Source organism: Nerophis ophidion, linkage group LG26, assembly GCF_033978795.1.
Source record: "Nerophis ophidion isolate RoL-2023_Sa linkage group LG26, RoL_Noph_v1.0, whole genome shotgun sequence".
Classification (NCBI taxonomy): domain Eukaryota; kingdom Metazoa; phylum Chordata; class Actinopteri; order Syngnathiformes; family Syngnathidae; genus Nerophis; species Nerophis ophidion.
In genome coordinates, this window is record NC_084636.1 from 36,727,839 (window position 1) to 36,751,577 (window position 23,739).

The following is a 23,739-nucleotide window of genomic DNA, read 5'->3' on the forward strand; positions in this document are numbered from 1 at the left end:
TTCAGATCCAACCGTTGATATTAAGTTTTTGTTATTTTTATAGTGTTTGTATGTTTTGTACCCTTCATGTCATTGTATATGTTTCTCTGTAGAAAAAACATAAATTGTGCAATATTTTCTCCCTAATAAATTCAAAAGTTAAATATTTGATGTAAATTGATTGGAGCCTCAAATAGGTCAATAATTCAAAACAACATTGATTTTAATTCTTAATTATTTGTTGAGCATTGACTGTTTTACATTCAAATCCACAAGGGTCTCACTCCTAAAAGTGTTCAAATTAAAAAGTGTTCAAATTAAGTATACATATCTAAATATATATGTATGTATATATATATATATGTATGTATATATATATACATTTTTGATCTATACTTTGACGTTATTTTTTGTTTTGAATTTTGTATGTTTTAGACACTTTAAGTCAAATAAACACCCTTTTTCTTTATAGAAACAACACAAAATATGCAATATTTTCTCATCAACAGTTAAATATTTGATGTAAAGTGATTGGCGCCTCAAATAGGTCAATAATTCACAACAACCTAGATTTTAATTCTTAATTATTTGTTGAGCATTGATCGTTTTACATACAAATCCACAAAGGTCTCACTCCTAAAAGTGTTCAAATTATATATATATATATATATATATATATATATATATATATATATATATATATATATATATATATATATATATATATATATATATATATATATATATATATATATATATATATATATATTTCTATCTATACTTTGGTGTTAGGTTTTGGTTATTTTTTATGTTTTTGAATGTTTTATATTCTTTAAGTCAAATAAACACACTTTTTCTTTATAGAAACAACACAAAATATGCAATATTTCCTCATCAACTGTTAAATATTTAATGTAAAATCATTGGAGCCTTAAATAGGTCAATAATTAATTGCAACTTTGATTTTAATTCATAACTATGTTTTGAGCATTGACCATTTATAATAAAAAAAACCCACATTGTAGTGTTAATGGTAAGTCATATATCAATATTTTTTTTTTTTTTATAATATGTACACTTACCGTATTTTTCTGACTATAAGTCGCATTTTTTTTTTTGTAGTTTGGCCGGGGGTGAGACTCGCGACTTATAGTCCGAAAAATACGGTAAATGTCGAGATCAACTTCAGACCTATCGGTTGATATGAACTTTTTGTTATTTCTTTGATGTTTTTGAATGTTTTATACCTTTTAACACCCTTTTTTCGCTATGAAAAAACACCAAGCTGTGAGATAGTTCCTCCAAATACTTTTAAAAGTCAAATATTTGATGTGAAGAGATTGGAGCCTTAAATATGTCAAAAACAACTTTGATTTGAATTCATGATTATTTTTTGAGCATGAATCTTTTTTAAATAAAAATCCACATTTTAGGTTTTATGGATCCTTCATAAAAGTGTTAAATATAAGTCATATTTTCATCTTTTTTTTTAACAATTTGAAAGTTTACATTTCTAAATCAACCTAAAGTCAAACTGCTGATATTAAGTTTTTGTTATTTTTTTGATGTTCTTGTATGTTTAATAACCTTTATAAAAGAGAAAATGGAGACATTGCACCCTCTGTCCTCACAATGTCTTGTAGAAAGTTTTTTTTTTTCCTTCCAGAAGAGCAGCAAGTTGTTCCAGAGACCGGACGCCTTCCCTGGTTCTTTGTTGTAGTTTGTCACCTTGCGGGCCCGCTAACGTGACGGCCTTACACGCGTCTTATCTCTCTCTGCTGGCGTCGCCGCATCAAAGACAAAGCCGACTTACGCGGAGGAGGGAACAATGCATCCATTAGTCATGAGCATGCATGATATGCACATCCTGCACTTTCAGGCTCCTAATGTGAAAGCGGAATAGTTCAGTGGTCGTTAAAGTTTGATCAGCTCCTGCAAAGTAGCCGTCACACGCTCGGCTTTAATAAGGAGGCGAGGAAGTGGCGCCCGGGGGAGGGGGGGTTGAGGTGGTGATTGGACACCTTTTCAAGTGGCTTTGGGAGTAGAACTTGAAATAGTCACGTCAGGGTGCTGGCGCGCATTGTAATGAGACATCGTGACCTCCGAGGGCAGCCTTGCTGCGCGGCAAACCACTCGGACGGAGACCTGAGGGATCCTGGGAACGTAGATCCCTCACGTCCACTCGTCCTACGAACCTTCAAATCAAGAGCGCAATCCGTCCCCGGTGCGGAGGAGCTGCTTTAACAAGGGGGCGGGGCCTTTGTAGTGCCACGCCGCCTAATACTTGACATAATTGATTTTGTCCTGGCGCCGGCCAACGGAGCAGTAATTAGAAGGCCGAGCCGCCTCATCGATTCCCGGCCGAGACTTCACGCTGGCGAATCATTGCTGCGCCTCCCTGGGGGTCCATCGACTCGCCGCTTCAGTTTGTCTTATAACGGCCCGGGCCGCAAGACTAACAGGAAGTGTCAAGCAACGCCATCAAAGAAGTCATTTCTTATCCGTGATCCCAACATTTGTTGCTTCTGAAATACTGGACCAAGGAAGGGAATACCAATATTCTGACTTTGTGGCTATGTTGACTGCATTCAAAGTAACTCTCTCCATATATATATATATATATATATATATATTTTTTTTTTTATTTATTTGTTTTTTTTTTTCCCTTGGCCTCAGTCTGCAATTTTATTTTAATCTTCTATTTTTTTCTCCCCCCCCCCCCTTTGTTTACCTTTATCTCATCTTTTTTGTAAGGGGCGCTGGAAGCCGGCAGACCCGTCAGCGATCCTGTTCTGTCTCCCTGTAATGTTTGTCTAAACTTGAATGGGATTGTGCTGAAAATTTTAATTTTCCTGAAGGAACTCTCCTGACGGAATAAATAAAGTACTATCTAATCTAATCTAATCTAATATATATTTATATATGTACATCATATAAACTGTACCTTATTCCAAAAGCTTGCCGCCTAAAAATACCAAGAGAGGTTTAAATCAGGTAAAAGTGCGGCCAAACCTGCTCTATTTCGTCGACAAAGTCAGTTGTTATATCGGTGAAGAAGTTAAAGCACATCCTCCTTTCTTCAAATTGTCTGTGATCCACGGCTTTCATCTCTGACGTGTCCGAGATGTGCAAGGTTCCCCCGGCTTCCCCGAAAAAACTACTTTTAAAGAGTCATGTCAAGTCATCATTAAATGGCCATGGTAAGTCAAAAGGCATTAATAAGTCATCTTCTTTTCCAATACCTCTATAACTGATAACGGCAGTTCATTGGCTCATTTCAAAATTTGATTTACAGCCCCGAAATAATGTTATCGTTTCAATTCCGATGCCCCGCCCTCCACTGTTTGACCAATGAGAAAGTCAGTGAGTGTGTCACATCCAGGTTGCCATCTTGGTCTGGCTACTGCCACCGGTGAAGTTACTCAACATGTCAGACCTTAGTCCTTTTAAAGCAGGGGTCACCAACGCTCCAGGTCGCCCGTAAGGACCAGATGAGTTGCCCGCTGGCCTGTCCTAAAAATAGCTCAAATAGCAGCACTTACCAGTGAGCTGCCTCTATTTTTTAAATTATATTTATTTACTAGCAAGCTGGTCTCGCTTTGCTTGACATTTTTAATTCTAAGAGAGACAAAACTCAAATAGAATTTGAAAATCCAAGAAAATATTTTAAAGACTTGGTTTTCACTTGTTTAAATAAATAAATTAATTTTTTTACTTTGCTTCTTATAACTTTCAGAAAGTCAATTTTAGAGAAAAAATACAACCTTAAAAATGATTTTAGGATTTTTAAAGGGGAACATTATCAGCAGACCTATGTAAGCGTCAATATTAACCTTGATGTTGCAGAAAAAAGACCATATGTTTTTTTAACCGATTTCCGAACTCTAAAAGGGTGAATTTGGCGATTTAAACCTTTCACCCGTGACGTTACAACGGGAAACAATCCACCATTTTCTCAAACACATTACACACACAAGTCAAATCATCTCTGTTATTTTCAGTTTTTTCGACTGTTTTCCGTACCTTGGAGACATCATTCTTCGTCGGTGTGTTGTCGGAGGTGTAACAACACCATCAAGGACGGATACAAGTTGACTTACGTGGAGTGTGCATCGATTAGCACGGCATGCTAATCGATGCTAACTTGGCAGAAATGGCAACAATGTGTGGATATCCTGTGACACTCAAAGCAGATGCATTTGCAACGATAAAGTCAACGAAATCACAAAGGTGAGTTTTGTTGATGTTATTGACTTATGTGCTAATCAGACATATTTGGTCACGGCATGACTGCCAGCTAATCGATGCTAACATGCTATTTAGGCTAGCTGTATGTACATTGGTAGCTATATTTGCATCCAGCCTTTCCCTCCACCCACATTTAATGCCAAACAAACACTTACCAAGCAACGGATTTAAGTTGCTCCAGTGGTACTCTTCTTCAATTTCGTTTTCGCTATCTGCCTCCATACTCCAACCATCCGTTTCAATACATGCGTAATCTGTTGAATCGCTTCAGCCGCTGAAATCCGAGTCTGAATCCGGGCTAATGTCGCTATATCTTGCTGTTCTATCCGCCATGTTTGTTTGTGTTGGCGTCACTATGTGACGTCACAGGAAAATGGACGGGTGGATTTACAGATAGCGAAAATCAGGCACTTTAAAGCCTTTTTTCGGGATATTTCATGATGGGTAAAATTTTGAAAAAAATTTCGAAAAAATTAAATAAGCCACTGGGAAATGATTTTTATTGGTTTTAACCCTTCTTAAATTGTGATAATGTTCCCCTTTAAACACATATACCTTTTTACCTTTTAAACTCCTTCCTTTTCTTTCCTGACAATTTAAATACATTTTCAAGTATTTTTTATTTTTTTTATTGTAAAGAATAATAAATTGATTTTCATTTCATTTTTCATTTTAGCTTCTGTTTTTTCGACGCAGAATATTTGTGTAATATCTTCTCAAATTTATTATGATTAAAATTCAAATAAATTATTCTGGCAAATCTAGAAAAATCTGTAGAATCAAATTTAAATCTTATTTCAAAGTCTTTCGAATTTCTTTTAAAATTTTTGTTCTGGAAAATCTAGAAGAAATAATGATTTGTCTTTGTTAGAAATATAGCTTGGTCCAATTTGTTATATATTCTAACAAAGTGCAGATTGGATTTTAACCTATTTAAAACATGTCATCAAAATTCTAAAATTAATCTTAATCAGGAAAAAAGACTAATGATGTTCCATAAATTCTTTTTTCAATTTTTTTCAAAAAGATTCAAATTAGCTAGTTTTTCTCTTCTTTTTTTCGGTTGAATTTTGAATTTTAAAGAGTCGAAATTGAAGATAAAATATGTTTCAAAATTAAATTTTAATTTTTTTTATGTTTTCTTTTCTTTTAAACCGTTCAATTAAGTGTTTTTTTTCATCATTTACTCTCTCCAAAAACCTTCCGTAGAAGGAAAAAAAATGTACGACGGAATGACAGACAGAAATACCTTTTTTTTAAAATATTTATCTGTTTCTATATATATTTATTGTGAGAAATCATTAAGATGTTCAGTGTTTCCACGAAGATAAATATCATTAATTATTAATAATAACATAGAGTTAATGGTAAATGGAGCAAATTGGCTATTTCTGGCAATTTATTGAAGTGTGTATCAAACTGGTAGCCCTTCGCATTAATCAGTACCCAAGAAGTTACCATTCTCAACTTATTCATGACAAAACCAGGAACATTTGATAGATGGAGAACATTGAAGATGTTTTCATTTGACGCCAAACATGCCCATTCCCTCCTTGATAGGTAAGTCAGGTTGTGGAGGTCGCCCTCCAGGGGGTTCTTCGGACTACCAAGCACCGACATGAGAGCCCAGTTCAAGTTCACAATACAGTATTATTATTCCAGCAATTGTCTTGTTGTGTTTCAGTCTTTTCTCCTCCAGGCTGCTGCTTATACAGAGCGACAGGTGATTTGACAACAAGGCCCACCTGGGCCATCTACGCACCTATCGCTCACTGCGAGGCTGTTCCTGGCACACCCCGTTCCGCTGCAAACATGCAGGCCACGCCCCCCTCTACACAGGTATTTACCTTTTCTTATTACTTGTGATAAATTGACATTTGCTATGTCAACTATATTGTCCAACACAGTCTATGAGTTCGTCTAACAAAGCTAGTATGTTCCTGCAACCAATGTTAGCACGCTAGCCCGGTCAATGAAAAATGGACATACATGCTAACGGGGGAAATATATGCTAGTTGGTATGCATGTCCACGTGTCATCCAACTGACAGGACAACATATATTTAGTAGAAATAAAAGCTATGTGGATAAGGGTGGTGTCAGTGCCTGATATGCTGAGGTAATGGCTTCCAACATTAGTCATCATGACAACATGAAAGGTATGCAGACAACATAATCAAATGATAAAATCATTTCTCATTGGTGTTTGCATATAGTGGACTACATGTACTAAGTTATATGGCAACCTGAAAGGTTTGAAACAGTAGCCTATAGACATACTTTGGTAAAATGTATACTCTTCAGTTTTAGCTTGAGCTGGAATCAGGCGGGTATCTGGCAACCTCAGTCAGGGAGAGAGGAGTACAGCATTTTGACCATGATTGCAGTACCATTTATGGCCAGATTCTTACATATGGTTCCTTTAAATCAGGGGTGCCCGAACTTTTTCTGCAGGCGAGCTACTTTTCAATTGACCAACTGGAGGGGATCTACCTCATTTATATATATCATTTATATTTATTTATTCATGAAAGAGACATTTTTGTAAACAAGTTAAATGTGTTTAATGATAATACAAGCATGTGTAACACATATAGATGTCTTTCTTTCACAAAGACAAGAATATAAGTTGGTGTATTACCTGATTCTGATGACTTGCATTGATTGGAATCAGACAGTAATGATGATAACGCCCACATTTTCAAATGGAGGAGAAAAAAAGTTGTCCTTTCTGTACAATACCACATGAAAGTGGTTGGTTTTTGGCATCTAATTCATCCAGCTTCCATACACTTTACAAGAAAAACATTGGCGGCAAATTCCGTAGCTTGCTTGATTGACATTCACGGCACCCGAGGGTCTTGTGAGATGACGCTGGCTGCTGCCACTTCATTATTAGGAAAAAATGACAGAGAGGAAGGCCAGAAACACTTTTTATTTCAACAGACTTTCGTCAAAACTCTAAAGGCCGACTGCACATTTCCTATCTTCACATTAAAAGCCCTGCTTCATGCTGCCTGCGCTAACAAAATAAGAGTCTGGGAAAGCTGGCGTGCACAAGTGATGTGCACGCCAGCTTTCTGAGGGATCGCTTGTGCACGCCAGTTTTCTGAGGGATCGCTTGTGCACGCCAGTTTTCCGAGACTCTGTATTTAGTTAGCGCAGGCAGCATGAAGCAGGGCTTTTATTGTGAAGATAGGAAATGTGCAGTCGGCCTTTAGAGTTTTGACGGAAGGTACGGCGCGAGAGTCTGTTGAAATAAAAAGTGTTTCTCGCCTTCCTCTCTGTCATATATTCATCTCACAAGACCCTCCGGTACCGTGAATGTCATTTAAGTGACGTCTTGGTGAAGATTGATGATCACTCATTTTTAGCTCTATTTTTTTTAAAAGCCTGGCTGGAGATGGACTGACACACCCCCCGCGGTCGACTGGTAGCTCGCCATCGACGTAATGGGCACCCCTGCTTTAAATACTTTGATCATTGCCCTAAAATAATACTCATTCATTTGTGTGCTTACTCAAGACTAAAAGTAAACAAACATGTTTTTCCAAAGTACTGTAGGTTGTTTGTCGCCCGCAGCTAGCTTGGCTAACGCTATCATCCTACCGAATGCTACATGCGAATCTTACCCATGTGAAAATGGCGTGAACACGCCGACATTTTCCAGGTGATGGCGTTAAAAGTCACGTTTGATCGTCTCACTCTTAATCAGCTCACCGACCCGACTTCTTCCGGCTTTGCTCTTGTGCTAGAAATAAGAAAAATCTCACCAAATGAAGCGATCCTGACCACGATTGTGGCAGTTAAAGATGCCGCAGCTTGTGACGCTGATACGACAATTTTGAAATGTGCTCATTTCCCAAACAATATTCTACAACACAAATACAACGTTGAAACAACATGCTTTTTGACAACGCTTAATCAATGTCAGGTTGTGGTGTTGATTTCAATCAATCAATCAATCAGTGTTTACCTTTACAGCCCTAAATCTCCATTGTCTCAAAGGGCTGCACAAGCCACAACAACATCCTCGGCTCAGATTCCACATCAGGGCAAGGAAAAACTCAACCCAAAGGGATAAAAATGAGAACCACCCTCCCCCACCTCCCTCCCCACCCCCCACAGACCCACGTCGAGTCGATCTAGCATATTGTGAGAGATTCTGGTCCATAGTGGATCTAGCATAATAGTGAGAGTCCAGTCCATAGTGGATCTAACATAATAGTGTGAGAGTCCAGTCCATAGTGGATCTAGCATAATAGTGGGAGTCCAGTCCATAGTGGATCTAACACAATAGTGTGAGAGTCCAGTCCATAGTGGATCTAACATAATAGTGAGAGTCCAGTCCATAGTGGATCTAACATAATAGTGAGAGTCCAGTCCATAGTGGATCTAACATAATAGTGAGAGAGTCCAGTCCATAGTGGATCTAACATAATAGTGTGAGAGTCCAGTCCATAGTGGATCTAACATAATAGTGTGAGAGTCCAGTCCATAGTGGATCTAGCATAATAGTGGGAGTCCAGTCCATAGTGGATCTAACACAATAGTGTGAGAGTCCAGTCCATAGTGGATCTAACATAATAGTGAGAGTCCAGTCCATAGTGGATCTAACATAATAGTGAGAGTCCAGTCCATAGTGGATCTAACATAATAGTGAGAGAGTCCAGTCCATAGTGGATCTAACATAATAGTGTGAGAGTCCAGTCCATAGTGGATCTAACATAATAGTGAGAGAGTCCAGTCCATAGTGGATCTAACATAATAGTGTGAGAGTCCAGTCCATAGTGGATCTAACATAAGAGTGTGAGAGTCCAGTCCATAGTGGATCTAACATAATAGTGTGAGTCCAGTCCATAAAGGATCTAACATAATAGTGAGAGTCCAGTCCATAGTGGATCTAGCATAATAGTGGGAGTCCAGTCCATAGTGGATCTAACACAATAGTGTGAGAGTCCAGTCCATAGTGGATCTAACATAATAGTGAGAGTCCAGTCCATAGTGGATCTAACATAATAGTGAGAGTCCAGTCCATAGTGGATCTAACATAATAGTGAGAGAGTCCAGTCCATAGTGGATCTAACATAATAGTGTGAGAGTCCAGTCCATAGTGGATCTAACATAATAGTGAGAGAGTCCAGTCCATAGTGGATCTAACATAAGAGTGTGAGAGTCCAGTCCATAGTGGATCTAACATAATAGTGAGAGTCCAGTCCATAGTGGATCTAACATAATAGTGAGAGTCCAGTCCATAGTGGATCTAACATAATAGTGAGAGTCCAGTCCGTAGTGGATCTAACATAATAGTGAGAGTCCAGTCCATAGTGGATCTAACATAATAGTGTGATAGTCCAGTCTATAGTGGATCTAACATAATAGTGAGAGTCCAGTCCATAGTGGATCTAACATAATAGTGAGAGTCCAGTCCATAGTGGATCTAACATAATAGTGAGAGTCCAGTCCATAGTGGATCTAACATAATAGTGTGAGAGTCCAGTCCATAGTGGATCTAACATAATAGTGAGAGAGTCCAGTCCATAGTGGATCTAACATAAGAGTGTGAGAGTCCAGTCCATAGTGGATCTAACATAATAGTGAGAGTCCAGTCCATAGTGGATCTAACATAATAGTGAGAGTCCAGTCCATAGTGGATCTAACATAATAGTGAGAGAGTCCAGTCCATAGTGGATCTAACATAAGAGTGTGAGAGTCCAGTCCATAGTGGATCTAACATAATAGTGAGAGTCCAGTCCATAGTGGATCTAACATAATAGTGAGAGTCCAGTCCATAGTGGATCTAACATAATAGTGAGAGAGTCCAGTCCATAGTGGATCTAACATAATAGTGTGAGAGTCCAGTCCATAGTGGATCTAACATAATAGTGAGAGAGTCCAGTCCATAGTGGATCTAACATAAGAGTGTGAGAGTCCAGTCCATAGTGGATCTAACATAATAGTGAGAGTCCAGTCCATAGTGGATCTAACATAATAGTGAGAGTCCAGTCCATAGTGGATCTAACATAATAGTGAGAGTCCAGTCCATAGTGGATCTAACATAATAGTGAGAGTCCAGTCCGTAGTGGATCTAACATAATAGTGAGAGTCCAGTCCATAGTGGATCTAACATAATAGTGTGATAGTCCAGTCTATAGTGGATCTAACATAATAGTGAGAGTCCAGTCCATAGTGGATCTAACATAATAGTGAGAGTCCAGTCCATAGTGGATCTAACATAATAGTGAGAGTCCAGTCCATAGTGGATCTAACATAATAGTGTGAGAGTCCAGTCCATAGTGGATCTAACATAATAGTGAGAGAGTCCAGTCCATAGTGGATCTAACATAAGAGTGTGAGAGTCCAGTCCATAGTGGATCTAACATAATAGTGAGAGTCCAGTCCATAGTGGATCTAACATAATAGTGAGAGTCCAGTCCATAGTGGATCTAACATAATAGTGAGAGTCCAGTCCATAGTTGGGCCAGCAGGAGAACATCCCGAGTGGAGATAGGTCAGCAGCAACCGAGGCACAGGAGAGTGGTCCACCCTGGGTCTTGACCCTGGACAGCCAGTGCTTCATCTGTGCTCACTGAACCTGTGCCCCCCCCCCCCCCCCCCTCCACAAAGGAGAGGGGGGCAGAGCAGAAAAAGAATGGCTGATCAACTGGTCTAAAATAAAAAAGATTTGAAATTGTGGCCCTGCGAGGAGGTGGCGTCTTGTCCAGGGTGTACCCCGCTTTCCGCCCAAATGCAGCTGAGATTGGGTACAGCACCCCCCGCGATCCCAAGAAAGAGACAAGCGGTAGGAAATGGATGGATGGATTTGAAATTGCTATGAAATCCTCCATCAATCCGTCTATTTCCCGCCGCTGAGCCGAGTCCAGGTCGCGGGGGCAGCAGTCTAAGCAGAGATGCACAAATGTCCCGGTCCCCCCCGCCACCTAGTCTAGTTCCACAGGGGGCGACACTGCGGCATTCACGGGTCAGCTAGTCTCTCCAGCGTGTCCTCAACCTGCCCTGACATCTCCTCCCGGCTGGACCTCACCTTGGAGGCAGCCAGGAGGCCTCGGTAGTAGTAGTCGGTGTCCTGGGTCTTCCTTGTGGCCTCCTACCGGTTGGACGTGCCCTAAACACCTCCCTAGGGAGGCGTTCGGGTGGCATCCTGACCAGATGCCCGAACCACCTCATCTGGCTCCTCTCCATGTGGAGGAGCAGCGGCTTTACTTTGAGTTCCTCCCGGATGGCAGAGCTTCTCACCCTATCTCTAAGGGAGAGACCTGGAAACTCATTTGGGCCGCTTGTACCCGTGATCTTATCCTTTCGGTCATGACCCAAAGCTCATGACCATAGGTGAGGATGGGAACGTAGATCGACCGGTAAATTGAGAGCTTTGCCTTCCGGCTCAGCTCCTTCTTCACCACAACAGACCGGTACTGTAACTGCATCACTGTAACCATCCACTCCTCCCTCACTCGGGAACAAGACTCCAAGGTACTTGAACTCCTCCACTTAGGGCAGGGTCTCCTCCCCAACCCGGACTTGGTACTCCTCCCTTTTCCGGGCGAGAACCATGGACTCGGACTTGGAGGTGCTTCACACTCGGCTGCGAACCGATCCAGCGAGAGCTGAAGATCCTGGCCAGATGAAGCCATCAGGACCACATCATCTGCAAAAAGCAGAGACCTAATCCTGCAGCCACAAAACCAGATCCCCTCAATGCCCTGATCTTGAATGGGATTGTGCTGAACATGTTCATTTCACCTCAAAGATTAATAAAGTATTTCTGATTCTGATTTCTGTTCAGGGTTCACGGTGGCAGAGGGGTTAGTGCGTCTGCCTCACAATACGAAGGTCCTGCAGTCCTGGGTTCAAATCCAGGCTCGGGATCTTTCTGTGTGGAGTTTGCATGTTCTCCCCGTGAATGCGTGGGTTCCCTCCGGGTACTCCGGCTTCCTCCCACCTCCAAAGACATGCACCTGGGGATAGGCCCCTCCCACCTCCAAAGACATGCACCTGGGGATAGGTTGATTGGCAACACTAAATGGTCCCTAGTGTGTGAATGTTGTCTATCTGTGTTGGCCCTGCGATGAGGTGGCGACTTGTCCAGGGTGTACCCCGCCTTCCGCCCGATTGTAGCTGAGATAGGCGCCAGCGTCCCCCGCGACCCCAAAAGGGAATAAGCGGTAGAAAATGGATGGATGGATGGATGGATTTCTGTTCATGCAAGTTCCACCAGGAGCTCATTTCCATTTTGCCCACAAAAACCAAACAAAACACTGAAATATTTTGTCTTCTGCTCTGAAACAAGGAGACGGTTTCAGGAGAGATCTTTCCAATTTGTGTGGATGAGGAGACAAGTTGACAGCGGCACCGCATCAGTTAGTTTGTGAGGCATGGCGTCACCTTGCCTCATGAGAGGAAATGTAGTTTAGCAGATGTCTTCCTTAACGGTTTTGGCAATACGAGCTTTTATCTTGAGGTGCGATGCAGTGTTTTGGTTTTCGGGGTCGGCCGGACTTTGCAAGAAGCCGGAAGAAGAGTTCTTCATAGTCCGTGTCCTAGCCTGGAAAGTCCTAAATCCCAGGTGATGCCACCACGCCTCCTCAGTCTGCCTTCCGACGCCAAGCAGAGATGAAATAGCGGCGTTGTCATTTTTGAAAATTACTTCTGACTGAACCTCAGCGCTTTGTCGTCTTTTGCGAACTGAAATGTGTCAATAGCACCTTGTACTGATAAACTGTCAGGATTCTTGCCGAGCTGGCATCAAATGCTCGGGGAGGCTGACTTGTCACGTCACGTTAGAAGAAACATGTTAGCGTAAAGCTACTCTTTTTGTGTGTGGAGCTTTGCTTTGCTTCTTACACCATTTTTTATCATAGATTATTTAGCTCTCATGTTCCTGAAGGATCCCGGCAATCCTGCAAAAAAACACAAATCAACCACGACGTATAGCATTTGTACTGATCGTGCCTTTGAAGCCTTTGCCTTTGTTTAAAGACCTAGCATCCCAAGCGCTGTTGGTGCCGAGAATAACACAGCAAAATGTACACGGAACACAACCACTCCACGTACTACAATAATGCAGATCTGTACCAGACAACGATAGGACTGACTACAATATCACTGATCTTTAGCAGACAAACAATGATTGCAAGTACTACAATATCAGGGATCTGTTACCAACAAAAAAATATTGGAAGTACTACAGTATCAGGGATTTTAGCAGACCAACAATGCTTGGAAGTACTACAACATCAGGGATCTGTAACTGAAAAACAATGATGGAAAGTACTATAATATCAGGGATCTTTATTAAACAAACAATGATTGGCAGTACTAAAAAATCAGGGATCTGTAACCAACAAACAATGATTGGAAGTACTACAATATCGGGGATCTGTGATGGACAATGATTGAAAGTACTATAAAATCAGGGATTTGTAACCGACAAACAATGATTGTAAGTACTACAATATCAGTGATCTTTATCAGTCAAACAATGATTGGAAGTTCTACAATATCAGGGATATGTAACCAACAAACAATGATTGGAAGTACTACAATAATACGGATCTGTAACTGACAAACGATGATTGGAAGTACTACAATATCAGAGATCTGTAACTGACAATGATTGAAGTACTATAATATTAGGGATCTTTATGAGAAAAACAATGATTCGAAGTACTACAATATCGGGGATCTGAAACTGATGTACTACAATATCAGGGATCTGCAACTGACAATGATTGAAAGTATTACAATATCATTGATCTTTGGCAGACAAACAATGATTGGAAGTACTACAATAACAGTGATTTTTAGCAGGCAAACAATGATTGGAAGTACTACAATATCTGGGATCAGTAACTGACAAACAATGATTGGAAGTACTACAATATCAGTGATCTGTAACTAACGATTATTGAAAGTACTAAATATAAGGGATCTTTATCTGAAAAACAATGATTTTAAGTACTACAATATCTGGGACTGTAACCGACAATCAATGAGTGGAAGTACTACAATATCAGGGATATTTATCAGACAAACAATGATTAGAAGTACTACAATATCAGGGATCTGTAACCGACAAACAGTTAATGGAAGTACTTTCATATTAACGATCTATAACTGACAAACAATGATTAGAAGTACTACAATATCAGGGATCTGCAACAGACAATTATTGAAAGTACTAAATATAAGGGCTCTTTATCAGACAAACATTGATTGTAAGTACTACAATATCTGGGACTGTAACTGACAAATAATGATTGGAAGTACTACAATATCAGGGATCTTTAACCGACAAACAATGATTGGAAGTACTACAATATCAAGGATCTGTAATTGACAATTATTGAAAGTACTAAATATAGGGGCTCTTTATCAGACAAACAGTGATTGTAAGTACTACAATATCTGGGACTGTAACTGACAAACAATGATTGGAAGTACTACAATATCAGGGATATGTAACCAACAAACAATGATTGGAAGTACTACAATATCAGGGATCTTTAACCGACAAACAATGATTGGAAGTACTTTCATATCAACGATCTGTAACTGACAAACAATGATTGGAAGTACTACAATATCAGTTAGCTCTATCAGACAAACAATTATTGAAAGTACAAACAATGATTGGAAGTACTACAATATCAGGGATCTGTAACCAACAAACAATGATTGGAAGTACTACAATATCAGGGATCTGTAATTGACAATTATTGAAAGTACTAAATATAAGGGCTTTTTATCAGACAAACAGTGATTGTAAGTACTACAATATCTGGGACTGTAACTGACAAACAATGATTGGAAGTACTACAATATCTGGGATCTTTAACCGACAAACAGTTATTGGAAGTACTTTCATATCAACGATCTGTAACTGACAAACAATGATTAGAAGTACTACAATATCAGGGATTTGTAATGGACAATTATTGAAAGTAGTAAATATAAAGGCTCTTTATCAGACAAACAGTGATTGTAAGTACTGCAATATCTGGGACTGTAACTGACAAACAATGATTGGAAGTACTACAATATCAGGGATATTTATCAAACAAACAATATTTGGAAGTACTAGAATATCAGGGATCGGTAAGTGATAAACAATGATTGGAAGTATTATAATATCAGTGATCTCTATCAGACAAACAATGATTGGAAGTTCGACAATATCAGCGATCTGTAAATGACAATGATTGAAGTTCTACAATATAAGGGATATTTATCAGACAAACAATGTTTGGAAGTATTACTATATCGGGGGTCTGTAACTGATAAACAATGATTGAAAGTACTACAATATCAGTGATCTCTATCAGACAAACAATGATTGGAAGTTCGACAATATCAGGGATCTGTAACTGACAAACAATGATTGGAAGTACTATAATATCAGTGATCTCTATCAGACAAACGATGATTGGAAGTTCGACAATATCAGGGATCTGTAAATGACAATGATTGAAGTTCTACAATATAAGGGATATTTATCAGAAAAACAATGTTTCGAAGTATTAGTATATCAGGGATCTGTAACTGACAAACAATGATTGGAAGTACTACAATAGCAGGGATATTTATCAGACCAACAATTTTTGGAAGTACTATAATATCAGTGATCTCTATCACACAAACAATGATTGGAAGTACTACAATATCAGGGATCTGTAAATGACAATGATTGAAGTTCTACAATATTGGGGATATTTATCAGACAAACAATGTTTGGAAGTATTACTATATCGGGGGTCTGTAACTGATAAACAATGATTGAAAGTACTACAATATCAATGATCACTATCACACAAACAATGATTGGAAGTACTAGAATATCAGCGATCTGTAAATGACAATGATTGACGTACTACAATATTGGGGATCTATAACTGAGAAAAAATGTTTGTAGTCTGGGCACCTGTACCAGAAGATTGGATGTTCTACAAGTGTGGAGTGTGCCAAAGAAACAAATATTGTAAGTACTACTAAATCAGTGACATTGCTGTACTTCTAACAAGTTTTCTAGCCAACAAAGTGCGGCAATTCCAACTCTCGCTACGTAGAGTGACGCTTTCCATCATTTTCATCCAAGACCACTAACCCCTTCTCCTCCTCTCACGCGAGATCCAGCCGGGTGCCGATGGGGGCGTGGTGTGATGTTCCAGGTGCTTCCTTTGTATTTGTGTTGTGGCGCGTGGGTTGCTGACAGCCACGTGGCAGGCGGGCAATCACCGCCATCTCCGTCTGCCGGCACAAGAAAACAAACAGTATGGAAATCCAAGAGAAAAATGCCGAGGTTAGCAATATTTAATTGGACTCGGAGCGCGTGCACATCTGCATCTAAGGCGGCCGCGCAGGAAAATTAAAAAAAGGCGAATTCTTTGATGTGCTTTAAGATTTTTGAACGGTGCAGATTTGAATATTTAAAGCAGCTCGGCGCTGTCACTTTGATCTGCCACATGATTAGCGGGGTTTGTTCTAGAAAATGCGCTAAATGGACGCGGGAGAGGCGCGGCGTGGTAATTGCGAGACGTCTCGCCCGGCGAGGGTAAATTGCGCATTTTAAAGTAACAGGGTAAACAGTTCATTTGGATTTTTTTTTATTTTTGCACTTTTATGTTTAATGAGACAAGAAGACAGAAGACAGAGAGAAAGAGAGAGAGAGCGCCGCCACTTCAAAGGTTGGTGGGCGAGCGGCAGAATGACACACGGGAGGAGAACGCTCGCTTTCATGGCGCCTCACAATCATCCGCCTGCCGTCTTCTCAAAGCCTCGTGCTGGAAGGAGTCGGACGTTTGTGACGGCGACGTCGCTCCTGTTGACTGCGACCCACTTCCCGCAAACAGGAAGTAGTTTGGCCTTCAACGTCGACGCCTCTTTTCTCTGCTTTTCAGCCTTCGAACGTCCAGGAACTTTTGCTCGGGTGTGGCCTGGAAATAACCAGACGGTGTTAGGTCAGGGTTCTTTCTCGCCGAAGAGGAAGTTAATGAAACACAAAGCAATAACACAACACAACGGCAAGATTTCAAAATAAAGTGTTCATAAAAAGTCCGACTTTTGTTGGCAACGTCCGGCAGTCAGGAAGTTGACTTGAATGCATGAGGGTCATGTGACCATTTCATCTGCAAATAACAATATATAAATCATAAATGTCAGTGTTTATCTGTAAATTATATATATATATATATATATATATATATATATATATATATATATATATATACAAACCCTGTTTCCATATGAGTTGGGAAATTGTGTTAGATGTAAATATAAACAGAATACAATGATAAGCAAAACATTTTCAACCCATATTCAGTTGAATTTGCTACAAAGACAACATATTTGATGTTCAAATTCATAAACTTGATTTATTTTTTTGCGAATAATAATTAACTTAGAATTTCATGGCTGCAACACGTGCCAAAGTAGTTGGGAAAGGGCATGTTCACCACTGTGTTACATCACCTTTTCTTTTAACAACACTCAATAAACGTTTGGGAACTGAGGAAACTAATTGTTGAAGCTTTGAAAGTGGAATTCTTTCCCATTCTTGTTTTATGTAGAGCTTCAGTCCTTCAACAGTCCGCTGTCCTATTTTACGCTTCACACATTTTCCATGGGAGACAGGTCTGGACTGCAGGCGGGCCAGAAAAAGTACCCGCAGTCTTGTTTTACGAAGCCACGCTGTTGTAACACTTGTCTTGCTGAAATAAGCAGGGGCGTCCATGATAACGTTGCTTGGATGACAACATATGTTGTTCCAAAACCTGTATGGACCTTTCAGCATTAATGGTGCCTTCACAGATGTGTAAGTTACCCATGCCTTGGGCACTAATGCACCCCCATACCATCACACATGCTGGCTTTTACACTTTGCGTGGATAACAGTCTGGATGGTTCGCTTCCCCTTTGGTCCAGATGACACGATTTCGAATATTTCCAAAAACAATTTGTAATGTGGACTCGTCAGACCACAGAACACTTTTCCACTTTGCATCAGTCCATCTTAGGTGATCTCGGACCCAGAGAAGCCGGCGGCGTTTCTGGATGTTGTTGATAAATGGCTTTCGCTTTGCATAGTAGAGCTTTAACTTGCACTTACAGATGTAGCGACTAACTGTATTTAGTGACAGTGGTTTTTTTGAAGTGTTCCTGAGCCCATGTGGTGATATCCTTTAGAGATTGATGTCGGTTTTTGATACAGTGCCGTCTGAGGGATGGAAGGTCACGGTCATTCAATGTTGGTTTCCGGCCATGCCGCTTACGTGGAGTGATTTCTCCAGATTCTCTGAACCTTTTGATGATATTATGGAGCGTAGATGTTGAAATCCCTAAATGTCTTGCAGTTGCACTTTGAGAAAGGTTGTTCTTAAACTGTTTGACTATTTGCTCACGCAGTTGTGGACAAAGGGGTGTACCTCGCCCCATCCTTTCTTGTGAAAGACTGAGCATTTTTTGGGAAGATGTTTTTATAGCCAATCATGGCACCCACCTGTTCCCAATTAGCCTGCACACCTGTGGGATGTTCCAAATAAGTGTTTGATGAGCATTCCTCAACTTTATCAGTATTTATTGCCACCTTTCCCAACTTTTTGGTCACGTGTTGCTGTCATCAAATTCTAAAGTTAATGATTATTTGCAAAAAAAAATTAAAGTTTATGGGTTTGAACATGAAATATGTTGTCTTTGTAGCATATTCAACTGAATATGGCTTGAAAAGGATTTGCAAATCATTGTATTCTGTTTATATTTACATCTAACACCATTTCCCAACTCATATGGAAACGGGGTTAATAAATAAAAACACAATCCCAAGTTTAAACTTCTTTCCGACTGAAATATGAGCTTAATTACATTAATAATGTTTTGCATGCACAGTGTGTGAATCTTATCCATTATTATTATTATTATCATTATGTTTGTATTATTTACTGTGTGTATTGTTTACTGTGTGTATTAGTTACTGTGTGTATTATTTACTGTGTGTATTATTTACTGTGTGTATTATTTACTGTGTGCGTCTGCATCATGCATCTGCAGAACATGGATCCAAGAAAAAGGAAACATTTTGAAATGTGGGATCATCTAAATGTTCTTCGTCTCCTGTCCATGGTCTGTGTGATTGGCGGCAACCAATAATCAATACAAGTATTGGGAGTGACGCGGCGGAGCGTGAGGTGAGCGCCAAGTCCGACTGTGGTGGTGGCGGCGATGCGAGCGGGCCACCTGCTCTCAGGCCACGCCCACACATCAATGGAGATGTTGTCTTTGCCGTATTGACTTTGGAGGCCGCCTCGCCGATCGATGGCGAGCGGTCAAGCCGACTGACTGAGCACATGCCACACACTCTACAACACCATTGATTGGCCGGTAAGTACACTCGCAGGACACTTCATTGGGCACACATACTCACTAAGTACACTCTCAGGTCACTTCATTAGGCACACATACTCACTAACTACACTCTCAGGTCACTTCATTAGGCACACTTACTCACTAACTACACTCTCAGGTGACATCATTAGGCACACTTACTCACTAAGTACACTCTCAGGTCACTTCATTAGGCACACTTACTAAGTACACTCTCAGGACACTTCATTAGGCACACTTACTCACTAACTACACTCTCAGGTCACTTCATTAGGCACACCTACTCTCTAACTACACTCTCAGGTCACTTCATTAGGCACACCTCCTCAGTAAGTACACTCTCAGGTGACATCATTAGGTACACCTACTCAGTAAGTACACTCTCAGGACACTTCATTAGGCACACATACTCACTAACTACACTCTCAGGACACTTCATTAGGCGCACCTACTCACTAAGTACACACTCAGGTGACATCATTAGGCACACCTACTCAGTAAGTACACTCAGGTGACATCATCAGGCACACTTACTCAGTAAGTACACTCAGGTGACATCATTAGGCACACCTACTCAGTAAGTACACCCTCAGAACACTTCATTAGGCACACCTCGTGAGTAAGTACACTCTCAGGACACATCATTAGGCACACCTCCTCAATAAGTACACTCTCAGAGCACTTCATTAGGCACACCTACTCAGTAAGTACACCCTCAGGTCACTTCATTAGGCACACCTTGTCAGTAAGTACACTCTCAGGTCACTTCATTAGGCACACCTACTCACTAAGTACACCATCAGGTCACTTCATTAGGCACACCTAGTCAGTGAGTACACTCTCAGGTCACTTCATTAGGTACACCTACTCAGTAAGTACACTCTCAGGTCACTTCATTAGGCACATTTAGTCACTAACTACACTCTCAGGACACCTCATTAGGCACACCTCAATAAGTACACTCTCAGGGCACTTCATTAGGCACACCTACTCAGTAAGTACACCCTCAGGACACTTCATTAGGCACACCTCAATAAGTACACTCTCAGGTCACTTCATTAGGCACATATCGTCAGTAAGTACACTCTCAGCTCACTTCAATAGGCACACCCACTCAGTAAGTACACTCTCAGGTCACTTCATTAGGCACACCTCAACAGTAGGTAAACTCTCAGGTCACTTCATTAGGCACACCTCGTCAGTAAGTACACTCTCGGGTCACTTCAATAGGCACACCTAGTCAGTAAGTACACTCTCAGGTCACTTCATTAGGCACACCTCGTGAGTAAGTACACTCTCAGGACACATCATTAGGCACACCTCCTCAATAAGTACACTCTCAGAGCACTTCATTAGGCACACCTACTCAGTAAGTACACTCTCAGGACACTTCATTAGGCACACCTCATCAGTAAGTACACTCTCAGGTCACTTCAATAGGCACACCTACTCAGTAAGTACACTCTCAGGTCACTTCATTAGGCACACCTCAACAGTAGGTAAACTCTCAGGTCACTTCATTAGGCACACCTCGTCAGTAAGTACACTCTCGGGTCACTTCAATAGGCACACCTAGTCAGTAAGTACACTCTCAGGTCACTTCATTAGGCACATTTAGTCAGTAAGTACACTCTCAGGACACTTCATTAGGCACACCTCGTGAGTAAGTACACTCTTAGGACACTTCATTAGGCACACCTCGTGAGTAAGTACACTCTCAGGACACTTCATTAGGCACACCTCAACAGTACGTAAACTCTCAGGTCACTTCATTAGGCACACCTCCTCAGTAAGTACACTCTCAAGTCACTTCATTTGGCACACCTACTCAGTAAGTACACTCTCAGGTCAGTTCATTAGGCACACCTACTCAGTAAGTACACTCTCAGGTCAGTTCATTAGGCACACCTACTCAGTAAGTACACTTCTAGGTCACTTCATTGGCACACCTCGTCAGCAAGTACACTCTACGGACAGTTCATTAGGCACATATAGTCAGTAAGTACACTCTCAGGACACTTCATTTGGCACACATATTCAGTAAGTACACACTCAGGTCACTTCATTAGGCACACCTACTCAGTAAGTACACTCTCAGGTCACTTCATTAGGCACACCTACTCAGTAAGTACATTCTCAGGTCACTTCATTAGGCACATTCATCCATTTTCTACCGCCCATTCCCTTTCGGGGTCGCGGGGGGCGCTGGCGCCCATCTCAGCTTCAATCGGGCGGAAGGCGGGGTACACCCTGGACAAGTCGCCACCTCATCACAGGGCCAACACAGATAGACAGACAACATTCACACACTAGGGACCATTTAGTGTTGCCAATCAACCTATCCCCAGGTGCATGTCTTTGGAAGTGGGAGGAAGCCGGAGAACCCGGAGGGAACCCACGCATTCATGGGGAGAACATGCAAACTCCACACAGGAAGATCCCGAGCCTGGATTTGAACCCAGGACTGTAGGACCTTCGTATTGTGAGGCAGACGCACTAACCCCTCTGCCACCGTGAAGCCTTCATTAGGCACACCTTCTCAGTAAGTACACTCTCAGGTCACTTCATTAGGTACACCTACTCAGTAAGTACACTCTCAGGTCACTTCATTAGGCACACCTCGTCAGCAAGTACACTCTCAGGTCACTTCATTAGGTACACCTACTCAGTAAGTACACTCTCAGGTCACTTCATTAGGTACACCTACTCAGTAAGTACACTCTCAGGTCACTTCATTAGGTACACCTACTCAGTAAGTACACTTTTAGGTCACTTCATTAGGCACACCTAGTCGTCACAACATAGTTGTGCTATTACATCTAAGAATTCTTCTTACCGTTAACATTTTAGCGGCTACGTCATGTTAGCTTAGCTTCTTTGCTGGAAAAAAATTCCATGCTCACAATGTTTGCTCCTCTTGTAGATGAAATGCATGTTGAGATGTGTAGCGAAGACTGCTTTTTTTCTCCTTTACAAGGTGCCGTACGTAGAGTGCACTTAAGCAGAAAAGCCCGGGCCCCCCAGCAGGAAGGGGATTCAAGTGGCCCCAACCGTCACGGTTTACCTGACACATGAAACGTGACGAATTTGCCGGATAGCAGTCGAGTTGTTTTGTGGCAATTCCAACTTTGACCACTGAGTCAGTTCTGGCGCTTTCCGTCACATTCAGCGGACAGCATGAAGAACGGGGTCCTATGAATCCCTTTTTTGACTCTACCTCCTGATAGTAAAGAAGTCCTAAATCCAGACAGTCATCCGGATCACCCCCAAAATCTAGTGACTTCCTTAGTTCACTTCCTTATCTCTTTGTTGACATTTCCTGAACATTTCATCAAAATCCGCCAACAAACATTTGAGTTATCCATTAAAGAGTGTAAGAAAAAGTGAACCCTCTAGTCAGTCATCCACTATCTTTGTCTCTGTGGGTGGAGGCGGGGCTGTTAGCATAACATCTCAAATACATTTTACTTTTCCTGAAAGTTTCGTCAAAATCTGCCCTTAACTTTTTGAGTTTAAGTCTGATGGTAAGAAACGGTGAACCCTCTTGTCTGTCATCCACCTCTGTGGGTGTAGGCGGGGCCTCTAGCATACGTTGACACAGACATTTGACATTTCCTGAAAGTTTTGTCAAAATCTGCACACATCTGAGTTTAAGTGAGATTGTAAGAAATAGTGAACCCTCTTGTCTGTAATCTACTGCCTTTGTCTCTATGGGTGTAGGCGGGGTTGCTAGCATACGTTCACACAGACTTTAGACACTTCCTGAAAGTTTCATTAAAATTTGCCAATAACTTTTTGGAATTTGAGTTGTTTCGCAAGATTAAGTGAACCCTCTTGTCAGGAGTCCACTATTTTTGTCTCTGGTGGTGAAATTAGGATGCTAGCGTACGCTCACACAGCCTTTTGACATTTCCTGAAATTTTCATCAAATTCTGGCCATACATTTCTGAGTTTGAGTCAGATTGTACCCATTTGTCAACCCTTTTGCCTGCCATCCACTATCTTTGTCTCTGTGGGTGTAGGCGGGGTTGCTAGCATATGTTCAAACAGACTTTTGACATTTCCTTAAAGTTTTGTCAAAATCTGCACATAAATTTTGAAATTTGAGTCTGATTGTACC

General features: G+C 40.9%; 1 long non-coding RNA gene across 1 annotated transcript; it reads left to right on the forward strand.

Annotated features, from left to right (window-relative positions):
• The first annotated feature begins 5,686 nt into the window (after positions 1–5,686).
• LOC133543601 (uncharacterized) lies at positions 5,687–22,953 on the forward strand. The gene is made up of 3 exons (XR_009804421.1): positions 5,687–6,066; positions 19,287–19,616; positions 22,597–22,953. It is a non-coding gene; the product is annotated as an uncharacterized LOC133543601 (long non-coding RNA).
• The last annotated feature ends 786 nt before the right edge of the window (positions 22,954–23,739 follow it).